Source organism: Crocuta crocuta, unplaced genomic scaffold (genome assembly GCF_008692635.1).
Source record: "Crocuta crocuta isolate KB4526 unplaced genomic scaffold, BGI_CrCroc_1.0 scaffold586, whole genome shotgun sequence".
Taxonomy (NCBI): Eukaryota; Metazoa; Chordata; class Mammalia; order Carnivora; family Hyaenidae; genus Crocuta; species Crocuta crocuta.
Window position 1 is genome coordinate 3,446,252 of NW_027532407.1, and position 14,244 is coordinate 3,460,495.

The following is a 14,244-nucleotide window of genomic DNA, read 5'->3' on the forward strand; positions in this document are numbered from 1 at the left end:
AGGTCCCAGTTCCCCAAATCTTTCCAGTTCAGGTATCGGATAGCTGGAGTTTTAAACAAGTGTCCTTTTTTATTATTTATTTATTTTTATTTTCAGTGTAGTTAACATAATGTTATGTTAATTTTAGGTATATAATATGGTTCAACAGTTTCTTATATTACTCAGTGCTCATCAAGATAAGCATACTCTTTTTTTTTTTAATTTTCTAAAATTTATTTATTTTGAGAGAGACGGAGAGACGGAGAGAATCCCAAGCAGGCTCTGCACCGCATGGAGCGGGACCCCAAAAACCCTGAGATCATGATCTGAGCCAAAGTCAGACGCTTAACTCACTCAACCACCAAGGTACCCCTGGGTAAGCATACCTCATCCCTTCACGTATTTGGCCTATCCCTCTAACCCACATCAAGCATCATTTTTAAATCTCCAGTGCCGGACACAGAGAAGGCCCTCTATCAATGTTCTCTTTTCTCCCTTATGAATATAACTTGCTTAAATTAGTAGTTGCTGTTGATATTTTACAGCAAATCTTCCTTTGGTTTTTTTGATATGATTTAATTGAACTAATTAGTGTAGTTTGTTGCCTTTTGAGAAAATTAAATCTGATCGCAGAAAGCTTTTTTTTTTTTTTAAACCAACAGCTAGACTGACAGTGTAAATGATAGAATCTGAAAGGCAGGACTAATTTCATGGGTGTGCAAACCATATAGCAGAACAGGGTCCCTATCTCAGAAGGCTCCTGCACTTGGTACAAGTCTCTGCTTGGTGTAATTATTTTCTGTGCCACGTTGTTATAACTTTTGTAAAGAGGGGTTCCCATATTTTCATATGGCATGGGGCCCTGCAAATTAGGTGGCTAATCCTGCTGAAAAGATCTCTGTGGGAGCTGACATTATAAACATGGATGCCAGAATCTGTCCTGTGGCCCAAGCCCATTTTGTAAATAATGACCTGTGGACTGAAACTTGGACCTGCGGATCAACTGGGACTCAGTCCTAAATTAATGTTTATCTAATGAAAATAAAGATTTTTATTCTGAGAAAATGAAACTGAAGTGATGTGAAATTTATTTTTACTTTCTATTGTTTTTATTTAAGTTTATTTACTTATTTGAGAAAGATAGAGGGACAGAAACCATGAATGGGGGAAGGGCAGAGAGAGAGAGAGAGAGAAATTCCAAACTATCAACACAGAGCCCATCATGGACTGTGAGATCATGACCTGGGCCAAAGTTGGATGCTTAACTGACTGAGCCATGCAATGGCCCCTCTATTGTTTTTAAATATAAGTCACTGAAAGGGAATTTTCTTTAAACTGAGTTTCACAACAAATCAAAACACCTAGGTTTGCAAGTTATTTAGAAGTGATAGGAAACGTGAAGAAAATTAAAGGGTGTTTATTTAATAAATTAATTGCTGTGGGGTGCAAACTAACCTAACAGCTGTGACCATAAAGTTTTTATGATAGGGTTCTGTGTTAATACAATGTGATAATTATCAGAACTAAAATTTCTTTTACTCCACATAATAAGCAATCCAGTAAATTTCTGTTTCTTCTTTAAAATATTATATATTTGTATATATATATGCATGGAAGCAAAGTAAGCTGAAATAATACATTGAGGTTGATGTTTCTAATGATGAAACTAGTAATAAATATGGCTGAATATTCACTACTTAAAGAAATAGACCAAAAATTACCTGATATCGGGACTCTGTCTAAACTAAAATAAATAGGATATAATCTTAGGGAAGCAACAAAGAGATATAATGAGAGAAAAACTCTACTCTGTTTAAGGTCTTTGGGAAAAGAAATGGAAAAGGCACCATATACACATGAAGAATGATATAATCTATTTGACATCAACACTGTGCTACTTGAGAAGTGTTCTTATGGCTTTTCCACAGACTTGATTAGTTCTTCTCAACCTTGGCACCATTGACATTTAGGACCAGATAATTCTTTGCTGTAGGAAACTGTCCTGGGCATTGTGGGATGCTTAGCAGCACCCAGCCCTTTGGCCCCTAAATGACAATAGGACTCCCTGACCTCCCCTAACCTCCAAGCTGTGATGCCCACCATGTCCCTAGATTTTGCCAAGTGTCCACTAGTTGGTGGGGGGAGGGTGGGAAATTTGCCATTTGAGAAACCCTGGCCTAGGTAAACATTTTTCAAAACCCCTTTTATTCTGATTCTGTCTGTTCTCATCTAGTGATATTTTAGAAAAGAATAGCCCTCATTATTATTTAATAAATCAGAATTTGGGTTAATAATGCATTAGTCTCTGGAGAATCTAGTTGGGGTGATTCATTCTCTAAGAGACTGTTCACCTCTGAATGTGCTACTCACCTTATAAAATTGAGTTTCTAAATACATACCACTGAAGACCAGATTTTGAACGATGAGACCTCAATCCAGTACTGCAAAGTGTAGCCCTATGCCAGTGTTCCATCTCAACATTGTTACCTTAATTCTAACCCAAGAGTTCAGTAGGATGAGTACAGATGTACCTTGGGAAAGATTATCTAACTCCCACACTCATATTGACAAATGTCCAAATCTCACAGACCGTTTTCCATTTTATTTTTCAATATCGTTTTTTTTTTAATTTCTTAAATCCTAAAGCCTGTATTTCTTTCCCACCACACATTCATAGTCTGTTACTCCTTACTTGTCTCAAAAAGATCAAGAGTGGCATACAGATGGTGAGCAGATACATGAAAAGGTGCTCAACATCACTAATCATCAGGGAAATGCAAATCAAATCCATTAGATACCACTTCAAACCTGTTAGAATGGCTAGAATCAAAAACAAAAGAAAGTGTTAGAAGGTGGAGAAAAGGGAACCCTCGTGCACTGTTGGTTGGAATGTATATGGGGCAGTCACTACAGAAAACAATAGGGGTTTTCATTTTTAAAAATAAAACTACCATATGATCCTGCAATTACATTTCTGGGTATTTTCCAAAGGAAAAACACTAACTTGAAAAGATATCTGCACCCTCTAATGTTCATTACAATGTTACTTATAATATCTAAGACATGTAAACAACCCAAGTATCTACAGATGGAAGAATGGGTAAATAAAATGTGGTGTATATATATACAATGGAATATTAATCAGCCATAAAAAAGAGGAAATCTTGCTATTTGTGACAAAATAGATGGAACTTGAGGGTATTATAAGTGAAGTAGGTCAGAGAAAGGCAAAAACGGTCTCACCTACATGAATGTGATCTCTCTTAAATGTAGAATCTTAAAAATTAATAATTGAGGAGCCTGAAATTAAGTCCTCCATTAGAAACAACCTCAGGCTGCACGTAGTCCCAGTTCCAGGAAAAGCCTCAGCTGAAGCCGCCCTCAGATCTGCCAATCAAAAGAAATGCATAACATTCCTGTAGTCTTTGTTGCGGACGAAATGACACAAAGGACAAGACACACACAAAAGACAGACAGAGACACAACTCCGGCCGGAGGAACAATTCCACGCAAGCCCCTCTTGCGATTTATTTTATACTCCGGTAACTGGATACAAACTGAAATCTACAAGATGCATTCCTTTACCAATTAAGGGCAAGTAGCCAAACACATTTCAAGGACAGGGGGGAGCAAAGGGAGGAAGCGACCACAACATGTTTACTAAGAGGCCTGCCCACAACTCCAGCCTTCTCCTTACTTCTAAGGAGGGCATGTTCCCTCGTTTGCGAGCAGACCATTAAACTTGGATATTGTGTGCAAGCCTCCTGGCAGAGCACCCCGTTTGCAGGCATGCTTTGCCCAGGCAGGGAGCCCCGTGTGCAGGCACATCGCCGCGTCCCTAACCACGCTTTCTTGTGGTCACTGTCGGGTTCCCACAGTCTTAGAGAGGAGTCAGGGCTGGGAACTGCAGATAGTTACTTTGTACAAATTTGCCAATCACCGCTTACAGAAGCCCCACGTAGATTCTCCGAGCCTACCTCATAACTGGTCAATTTAAAAGACTCTCAAAGGTCATGATTGGGTCCCATCAAAAGTAATGGACGCCTCGCAGATACTGAATGGTCAAAACTGTTACTATGCTGTTACTATGGGCATTGTACAATTATGATTGGTGCTTGTGTAATGATGCAAAATGTACAATGTGTGCACGGTAACACCCCCACCCTTCCCCCATAAGAACCCTGCTCCCCACCGTTCGGGGCTTCACTTCCCTGCTGCTGTGCGGGTAGACAGGTGGGCCCCTGCTCGAGCTTGTAATAAAGACCCTTTTGTTCTTGCATCGGTGCCTCTGGGGACTCACGATTAGGGCATAACAATAATAATAACTCCAAACTCATAGATATAGAGAACAGATTGGTAGTTGCCAGAATTAGGCAATTGGGGGTTGGCAAATGGGCAAAAAGTCAAGTGGATTAAACCCTACAACTTCCTGTTCCATAGTTAAGTACCTGGAGGCCGTTCAAGATGGCGCCTAGGGAGACCCTGAACTTCTCTCCTCCCACCGACACAGGGAATCTGCAATTACATATGGAACAATTTCTTCAGAAAAAGATCTGAAAACAAGCTGAGCAACTCTTTCACTTGGACAAATGGAGACAGTGAAGCACATAGGAAAGGCTGAGACAAATTCTCACCTTTAACTTCCCTCCCAGGGTGACTCGCAATTAGAAGGAGTCCCACAAACTTAAAGTTTCTGTGTGAGGAATAATGAGTTTGTACCGCACATCAGCCATCCCCAGCTTTTAAGACCTGCATCCGAGAAACGAACCCACAAACCATCTGGCTTTGAAAACTAACAGAGCTCAAGTCCATGAGACCAGAAGGGAACAGAGGAGGAGGAGCGGCCCTTAAAAGGGCTCCCGCAGACTCCGCCGCCCCAGGGGCCAGAGCGGAAGTAGCTCTTTGAAAAATGCCCAGAGTATATGTGAAAGAGATTGTAAAGCTTTAAAAAGCATTAATGCATTTTAAAGCATCCCCGGAGGAGCAGAGACCTGTTGGGATACTCAGAGCTAGCGATAGCGCTGCTGGCAGGCGCCATTTTCTTTTTATTTCCTCTAGACATTTCTGTCCTTAGTGGGCGCCTTCGCCTCTGGGGCGCCCCACCGCCTCAGGATCTACACAGTCTGGTGCCCCAGGCTTGCAGTGAGAGTCCAGGGGAAGCTGCTTGATGGTCTGGCTCTGGGGGCAAGAGCACCAGACTTGCACCCCTACAGCACTGCCCTAATAGCAGACTGCAACACGCCCCTGTTTTTCTGAGGAAGAGGCCTATTTGCTTTTTTCTGGAGCTTTGGCCTGAAGAGCAGGCTACATTTCTCTTCTCATCTCTAAGATCTCAACATCCGCAACCAAATTAGTACCACCTTCACCTTACCTTTCATTGATTTCAAAGCTTCATAAAAAATTACATATTGCCACTTACATGATTTGGATCAGATTCATCCAAATGTTTAATACGTCTTAGCTGTAATATTTACATATAATATTAAATTATAATATAAAAATTTATTTGAGAAGTAGAACACTTAGAAAATATAGAATAGTGGAAAAAGAAAATTAATTCACTAATAATCCTACTGGTTAAGAGAGAATTTGATTTCATTTCTCTGATAGGTCTTCCATTCATTTAAGTTTTGAAAACACTTGCATGCAAAATTTTTTGTGCCAGACAATATTTTGGAAGCAGCAGTGAAGTCTTTTTTACCTTCTGACATGATTACTTAGAATTTTAAATGTCTTTTTTTTAAGAAGGATAATTTTGATAATTTGTATTTTCAAAAAAGGCAATCTATTTTATCCAATTTTATGTTTTTTGGCATTAAAAATTCAAATCTCCATTCATGTGTTTATCACACGTTTTTCCCTTGTTAGTATTGAATGTTTGTGTTCTTTCTTTTTTTGCTTGATTCTTTCATTCAGATGGGAATTTTTTATTAGTTGGCTTTTTAAAGGAACAATTCTTAGATTTATATTTGAGGTTTTAAAATGCAAAGTAAAGATACATTCCCACAGAAAAATTACTGGGTCCATGGTTTTGGACGTTTTTACTGCTCTTGAAATAAATGTACTCCCAAATTGCTTTCTAGATAGTTCATAAGATTCATACGCAGTGTTTGTCTTTATTTCTGTGTTTCATGAACGGGGTCATAATTGTCAATTATACCTCAGTAAAGTTAGAACAAAATTTTAAGATGTAGAGGCCACTCTTAGGCAACCAACTTCAGCACTGGAAACCTGAGTGAGATGGAAGAGACCAAAGTGACCCCCCTGACTGAATACAAACAGGCCCATTAGGACCCACTTCAAAATACCCATAAGCCCTAGCTGACTAATATGTTACTTACGCACATAGATACCAAAAGAGGGAAAATTCTACACCTTCCTCGTTCACTCTTGCCCCCCACTAATGCCTTGTGGCAGACAGTCTGTCCTTTGAGGTCCTGCCAGCTACTCCCTTGCAGTAAATTCAAATAAATTACTGTCTCCTTTGTTCTGCCTTAGGTGGATTCTGTTACCACCCATGCTGTCCGCCTCTCCCTGATCAGGTCGCCTCACAAAGAACACAAAACCAACTAGGGTCATATTATGTATTGTTTCTAAATCTATGCCATCTTTTACTTTATAATAGCTATCTAGTGTTTCCTTCAGTGGATGTATCCTATTTTACTTAACCAATGCCTTATCATTCTGGTAAGCAATGCTGCATAAAAACTACTCTACGACCTAGTCATGTGAAATACCATTTTGTTGTTCTCATTCTGTGGATTAAGAGTTCAGACAGAGTACAGTGGAGATGACTTATCTCTGATACATGATGTCTGTGGCCTCAGCTGGGGTCACCCAACAGCCAGCCAGACTCAATAACTGGGGAATGGGATCACTGGTAGGTATTTTCACTTACATGCCTGGTGGTTGTTGCTGGCTCTTGTCCAGAGCACTTACCTCTCCATGTGGTCTGAGATTCCTCACAGTATGGCCACTTGAGTGCAGTTAGACTTTTGTCATGGTGGCTGAGAGTCCTAAAGGTGAATGCCCCCAGTGAACCAGGCAGAAGCTGCATGGCCTTTTTTGGCCTACTGTCACTTTTGTTGCACTCAGTTGGTTATGGTAGTCACATGCCTACCCAGATTTCAGGAGAGGAGACAAGGACCCCATCTCTTGATGGATAAAACCACCACACCTATTATGAACAGTTAGGTCGCTTATGACTTTGTTCCTTACAACATAGCAATGAACATAGACATACATATGTCTGCATGTACATGGTAAAGATTCCTACAGGGCATATTTCCCATAAATAGAATTGCTGCTCCATGGGGGTGCACATTTAGAATTTTAATAAATCTACCTAATATCTCTCCCATAAGGCTTTGGGAAATTTATGCACCCTCTAACATATGAAAGAAATTATTTCCCTACCACGTTCCTAACACTAACCTATATATATTTTTTTAATTTAACCCCTTTATTGAGGAGTGATTGCCATGCAAAAAAGCTGTAGATATTCAATCTATACAACTTGATGTTAAAACTTTGGTAGACATTCCATATTGCTTCCCAAAACATTGTTCTAATTAGATTTCCACTAACAATACAGGAGTGTGTCCATTTCTAATGAACATCACCAATTCTGCAGAAAATAATTCTCTTGCTAATCTGATGAAAAAATTTATATTTACTTAGTTTTTAGGGAAGCTGAGTATCTATTCCTAAGTTTGTGTTCCTTTTTCCACTTTCTATTGAATTTTGTTGTTGTTACTGATTTTCAGTTATTTATACATTATCGATATTAATCCATTTTCTATTTTATTTAAATGTATTTATTTTCTAATTTACATCCAAATTAGTTAGCATATAGTGCAACAGTGATTTCAAGAGTAGATTTCTTAATGTCCCTTACCCATTTACCCCATCCCCTTTCCCACAACCCCTCCAGCAACCCTCTATTTGTTCTCTATAGTTAAGTCTTTTATGTTTTGTTCCCTTCCCTGTTTTTATATTATTTTTGCTTCCCTTCCCTTATGTTCATCTGTTTTGTATCTTAAATTACTGCCGGGAGCCGCACCAGCCTCTCTGGATGGCAGTCACAGCAAGGAAATGGCAGTGTTTGCAGCTCCTGCCATGAGAAATGAAAACTGGTATCTCCTTCTGCTACCATTGGCTCATGGTGGGTATAAGCCTACTGGTATTGACCAGGCCTCACAATATTCCATATCAGACCCATATTCTGAATACAGATACCTCATAAGGGAAAGCATATTCCTGCCTTTACAAAAGAGATTTTAGATGAATCTCTATGAAGCTCTATGGGCAATTGTCAAAAGGCTCTTCCTATGGGCCTTGCAGACCCAAGACTTAGATAATAAAGGGGGTTAAGAACACAAGAGTTACAATTGAGCCTGGCCCCGAGACAAAGAGCCTATTTTGGGATTAAGAGCAAAACACAGCTACTACATATATCTTTGCTAATTGGTAAAGCGTAGCAGTCCCTTCCTCAAGGCCTGCATTCCACAAACACCCTCCCTTACACTGGCAGCTGGGATGAGGATAGATAAGAGTATAAAACATAAACCCAGGTGCAAAGACTGACAATTTAGGGCTCCCATGTTAGTTTCCACAAATAAACCAATTCAGAAACATTTATCTTCTTGAGGGCCATACNATTAAGAGCAAAACACAGCTACTACATATATCTTTGCTAATTGGTAAAGCGTAGCAGTCCCTTCCTCAAGGCCTGCATTCCACAAACACCCTCCCTTACACTGGCAGCTGGGATGAGGATAGATAAGAGTATAAAACATAAACCCAGGTGCAAAGACTGACAATTTAGGGCTCCCATGTTAGTTTCCACAAATAAACCAATTCAGAAACATTTATCTTCTTGAGGGCCAGACAGAAAAACTCCTAGCTTATCTGTATACAATTTAACTTGTATGTTATGCTGTTTTTCACTAAGAACATTCTGTTATTTCCTTGGTCGAAATAATTCTGTAATTGATATCACAAAAGGCCTCCCATTGTAAGCAATTCCTTTCTATGACTTCATCTTGTTGCTGAACCTTAAAATAAAGATACCAAAACCGACAGGACAGAGATGCCTGCCTGGTGATCAGAAAGAATCTCGGGGCTCTCTCATTCTCTTTCGCTGACACCGTCCATCCTTCAGGGACCCCTGGACCTGTCGGAGCCGACGCGGCCTCCGGCAAATTACTCATATGAATGAAGTCATATGATATTTGTCTTTACCTAATTTTGCTTAGCATGATACCCTCTAGTTTCATTCACATAGCTGCAAATGGCAAGATTTCATTCTGTTTGATTGCTGAGTAATATGCCATTGTGAATGTATATATATATTTACGACATCTTTATCTATTCATCTGTTGATGGGCATTTGGGCTCGTTCCATACTTTGGTTACTGTTGATAGTGTTGCTATAACATTGGTGTGCATGTGCCTCTTTGAGACAGCACACCTGTATCCCTTGGATAAATACCTAGTAGTGCAATTGCTGTGTCACAGGGTAGTTCGATTTTTAATTTTTTGAAGAGCCTCCATTCCTTTTCCAGAGTGGCTGTGCCAGTTTGCATTCCCACCAGCAGTGCAAAGAGATCCTCTTTCTCCATATCCTCACCAATATCTGTTGTTGCCTAAGTTGTAAATGTTAGCCATTCCGACACGTGTGAGGTGGTATCTCATTGTGGTTTTGATTTGTATTTCCCTGATGACGAGTGATGTTGAGCATGTTTTTATGTGTCAGTTGGTCATCTGGATGTCTTCTTTGGAGAAATGTCTATTCATGTCTTTTGCCCATTTCTTCACTAGGTTGTTGGTTTTTGGGTTGTTGAATTTTTGATAAGTTCTTTATAGCTACTAACCCTTTATCTGATATGTCATTTGCAAATATCTCCTCCCATTCTGTTGGTTGCCTTTTAGTTTTGCTGATTGTTTCCTTTGCTGTGCAGAAGATTTTATTTTGATAAGGTCCCAAAAGTTCACTTTTTGCTTTGGTTTCCCTTGCCTCCAGAGACATGTTGAGTAAGAAGTTGCTGCAGTAGGGGTCAAAGAGGTTTTTGCCTGCTTTCTATAGGATTTTGATGGCTTTCTGTCTTCATTTAGGTCTTTCATCCATTTTGAGTTTATTTTTGGGTATGGTGTAAGAAAGTACTCCAGGTTCGTTTTTCTACATGTCACTGTCCAGTTTTCCCAGCATCACTTGCTGAAGAGACTGTCTTCATTCCATTAGATATTCTTTCCTGCTTTGTCAAAGATTAGTTGGCTATAGGTTCGTAGGTCCATTTCTGGGTTCTCTATTCTGTTCCATTGATCTGAGTGTCTGTTTTTGTGCCAGCACCAGACTGTCTTGATGATTATAGCTTTGTAGTGCAGAATTGCTTTGGCAATTCAGTCCTTTCTGGTTCCATCCAAATTTTAGGATTCTTTGTTCTAGCTCTGTGAAGAAGGCTGGTGTTATTTTGATAGGGATTGCAACACTAACCTGTATTTGAACGTATTTCCAGGATAACAGTTTTTCTGTCAAAGAATTTTTAATGGATAAATAATTTTCCATTTGTATCCTTGTAAATACACCTTTGCTCCCTTTCTTAATTACATCCTAAGGATTCAGTCCTAGAAGTAGCATTGCCAACTCAAANATAATGTATTTTACCACTCTTTTGTATTGTCTGGGTGTTTAGATTTTTCCTGGTTTTTCACCACTATAAGGAATTTGATGATGTATATATCCTTGTAAATACACCTTTGCTCCCTTTCTTAATTACATCCTAAGGATTCAGTCCTAGAAGTAGCATTGCCAACTCAAACATCGTCTTTTTTAAGCCTCCTGATACATATTGCCAAAGTCACAGACGTTTATGCCATTTTATATCCCATCAACATGTCCTTTCATTAGACAATGTTCTTCAACAGTGTGACATTTTGCATTTTGTGATATATAACATGAAGCACATTTTACTACAAATTCCCAGTGTCAACTCAGAAATCACATAGAATAACTCTCTAGTTGTAATTCTCTAGGAATAAGATGTTTTGATGAATCCTTTGTTTCTTTTTCATGTGCACCATGTGCTAAAGAAAACAGAAAATTCAATACCTGCGCTGCACCACCTGTCTGTATTTCCCTGCCCCCATTATAACTACAGAATCATGCTCTGGCATTATTTTCTTATATAAATGGCTGAAATGAAAATATGTAACATTTGAAAAACCTCCATATAATATTTTTATAGCAGTTTAATGCCTTTTTACAAAATCTCCTATGAGTATTTCTCTTAGCAATCAGTATCTGACTAAAAGTTTGTTTCCAAGTAAACTAGTGTACTTCTGTGTATCGGTGAGGGCTATGTACTGTACTTCCTTCTTTGTTCTGGTTTTTACAATGATCAGAACTAAATTCTATGCAATTACTGTAGCACTATTCACTTTAAGCAAGATTTTCTTAAATATAAGTTTTCTTTTCTCCTTTTTTTAAATTTCTTATTTCTCTCTTTTTTTGTGGAATGTTCAGCTCTTACTACAATTAATCTACCTCAGTACTTTTCAGAAGATGGAGAGAGAAGATCAAATTATAAATCACTTGATAAAAATTACATCTTGGGGTGCCTGGGTGACTCAGTGAGTTGAGCCTCTGACTCTTGATTTTGGTTCAGGTCATGATCCCAGGGTTGAGGGAAAGAGCCCTGTGTGGGACTTTACACTGGGCATCGAACCTGCTTACAATTCTTTCACTCTCGCCCTCTCTCTCTCTCTCTCTGCTCCTTCCCCCTATCTATTAAAAAAATTATATCTTTAATTAGTAATATAGATGATTTTGGGGTTGGGCTAAATATGTATTAATTTTTATGTATGACTTAGAAGCAGTTAAAAATTAGAGGGTGAGTTATTTTGCTATTCACCTTTCTGTGCCTGGCAAAAGAAACTAGGACTTTGGGAGTAATCAAAGGCTTTATTTAAGTTTAATCTGATTTTTTTTTATTTAATAAATCATCAAATGGATTCCTTTATAACACAGAACTAGCTGTAGAAGAGAGTTCTGCATGTTTTAACATTTTATATATTACGCAGATACCAGATCTAGCAACTGTAGGTTGATATCCTGAAATAATTTATGTTTCTGGTTCTGTATTTTTAAAGCATTATCATGTTTGGTATCTTAGCTTTCTGTTATTATGTGTTAGCTTGCAAATATGACATGGGAGACTAGTTAGTGTTCCAAATATCATGGGAAAATAGGATTTACATCTCATAGTTATGTATACACTTACTTTTCTTCTGAGTTAATTCTGTGTCCCTTCCACAAATGTTCTATGAACCGTGTAAAATCAATTCTGATTGTAACTAGTTAAATAGCAATTTGCTCCTAAAAGTGCTGTTCTAAGAGATGAGACAAGTGGAATAAAAGTTACCCATGACTTTAATAATGAGTCATTTCAAAGAATTCAGGGTTGATTCAGTTACTTATGCATTCATCAGTGTATATTTATTTACCTTTTATGTATCAGGTACTATTACTGGGATAAAATGGTGAACTAGACAGTCAAGGTTCTTGATCTTATAAAACTTACATTCTAGGGATAACTGGGTGGCTCAGTCGGTTAAGTGCCTGGCTCTTGATTTAGGCTCAGGTCATGATCTCATGGTTTGTGGTTCAAGCCCTGTATTGGGTTCTGTGCTGACGGTGTGGAGGCTGCTTGAGATTCTCTCTTTTCCCCTCTCTCTCTGCCCATCCTTTGATCTCTCCCTCTGTCTCAAAATAAATAAATAACTAAAAAAAAAAAAACGTAAAACTTACATCCCAGAAGGAAGAGCCAGAAAATAAAATAAAAATAAATAAGTAAATAAGTAAGAAAATTTTAGTTGTAAGTACTATTCAGAGAATTAAGTAGGGATATAGTAGTAAGCCTCTACTTTAGAAACATTGGTCATAGACAAACTTCTGAGGAGACTAAATTTTAGCTGAGATCAGAATGAGAAAAATAGTTCTCTTCTGTAAAGATCAGTGGAAGATCATTCTGAGTAGAGAGTATAGGAAGTGCAAAGGCCTTGAGATGGAACTTGGTGTGCTTCCACAAAAGAAAGAAGGCTAACAGGACACATACTAAACATCCTCTACATTTTTTTGTTTTTACTCTAACAGAGACCCTCTGTCCTTTGGTACCTAAAGATCAAAATGAGAGGTACCTGGGTCACTCAGTTGGTTAAGTGTCTGACTCTGATCTCAGCTCAGGTCTTGATCTCATGTTCGTGAGATCAAGCCCCACATTGGGCTCCACATTGGTCATGAAGCTTACATAATAATAATAAAAAAAAAAAGATCAAAATGAAAGGCAGCCTTTGCCATTTCTAACAGTTGTTCTGCATTTTTCTGATTCTGAGATAGGAGTGCACAGTGCTATTACTAATAATACTAGACCTTATATAGTGCTTCCTACAGCAGGTACTGTTATAAGTTCTTTACATGCATTAACCTATGAGGTTATGAGATAGACATGTTTATGTTTATGTTTTTGTAGTTGAGGAAACTGAAAAATGGGTAAGTTACTTAACATGGGAACAAAGAGCTAGTAAGTGGCAGAAATGAGATTTATTTCCATTAGTCAGAATCTAGAATTTGTGTGTTTAACCATTATTCCATATTGCTTCTTGATGATAATAATGAGGAAGATAGTGGTATACACCTTTGTTTTTGCTATCAAAGCATTGTAGATTGAACAAATCAATGTTATCCTTGAGTTACATCTTATGAAAAGAATAAGGAATTGATCTGTAAAATATAAGATACTAGGTACAAGGACATGAGTTTATTTTGCATCCCTGAGCAAAGTAAGATCATTTGCCATACCTTCTGGATCTATATCTCTACCATCATCCATTCATTCGTTCTCTTACCCACCAATAATTACTGTTTGCCTATCATATACCAAGCACTTTTTTAGGGACTAGCAATACAGAAATGGCCAAATTAGTCTCTGCTCTTACGGAGTTTACTTTTTCTAAAAGTGTGACAAAAATTCTATATTAGTAAAGCAAATCTTTAATATTAACTCAGTTAGCAGAATCAAATGTCTTCAGATATAGTTAATTTGGTCTTTACAGATTGCAGACTTATTCAGATCACAAGGGAATAAATGACTTGAGTCAAGGCTTTTCCACAGCTGGAAATCAAGTTTAAGGTTAGATTTCCATGAACCCAAATGATCTGGCTCCAGCCCAAATACTGAATGAATCCAATTCTTTGGAGCAGACCAA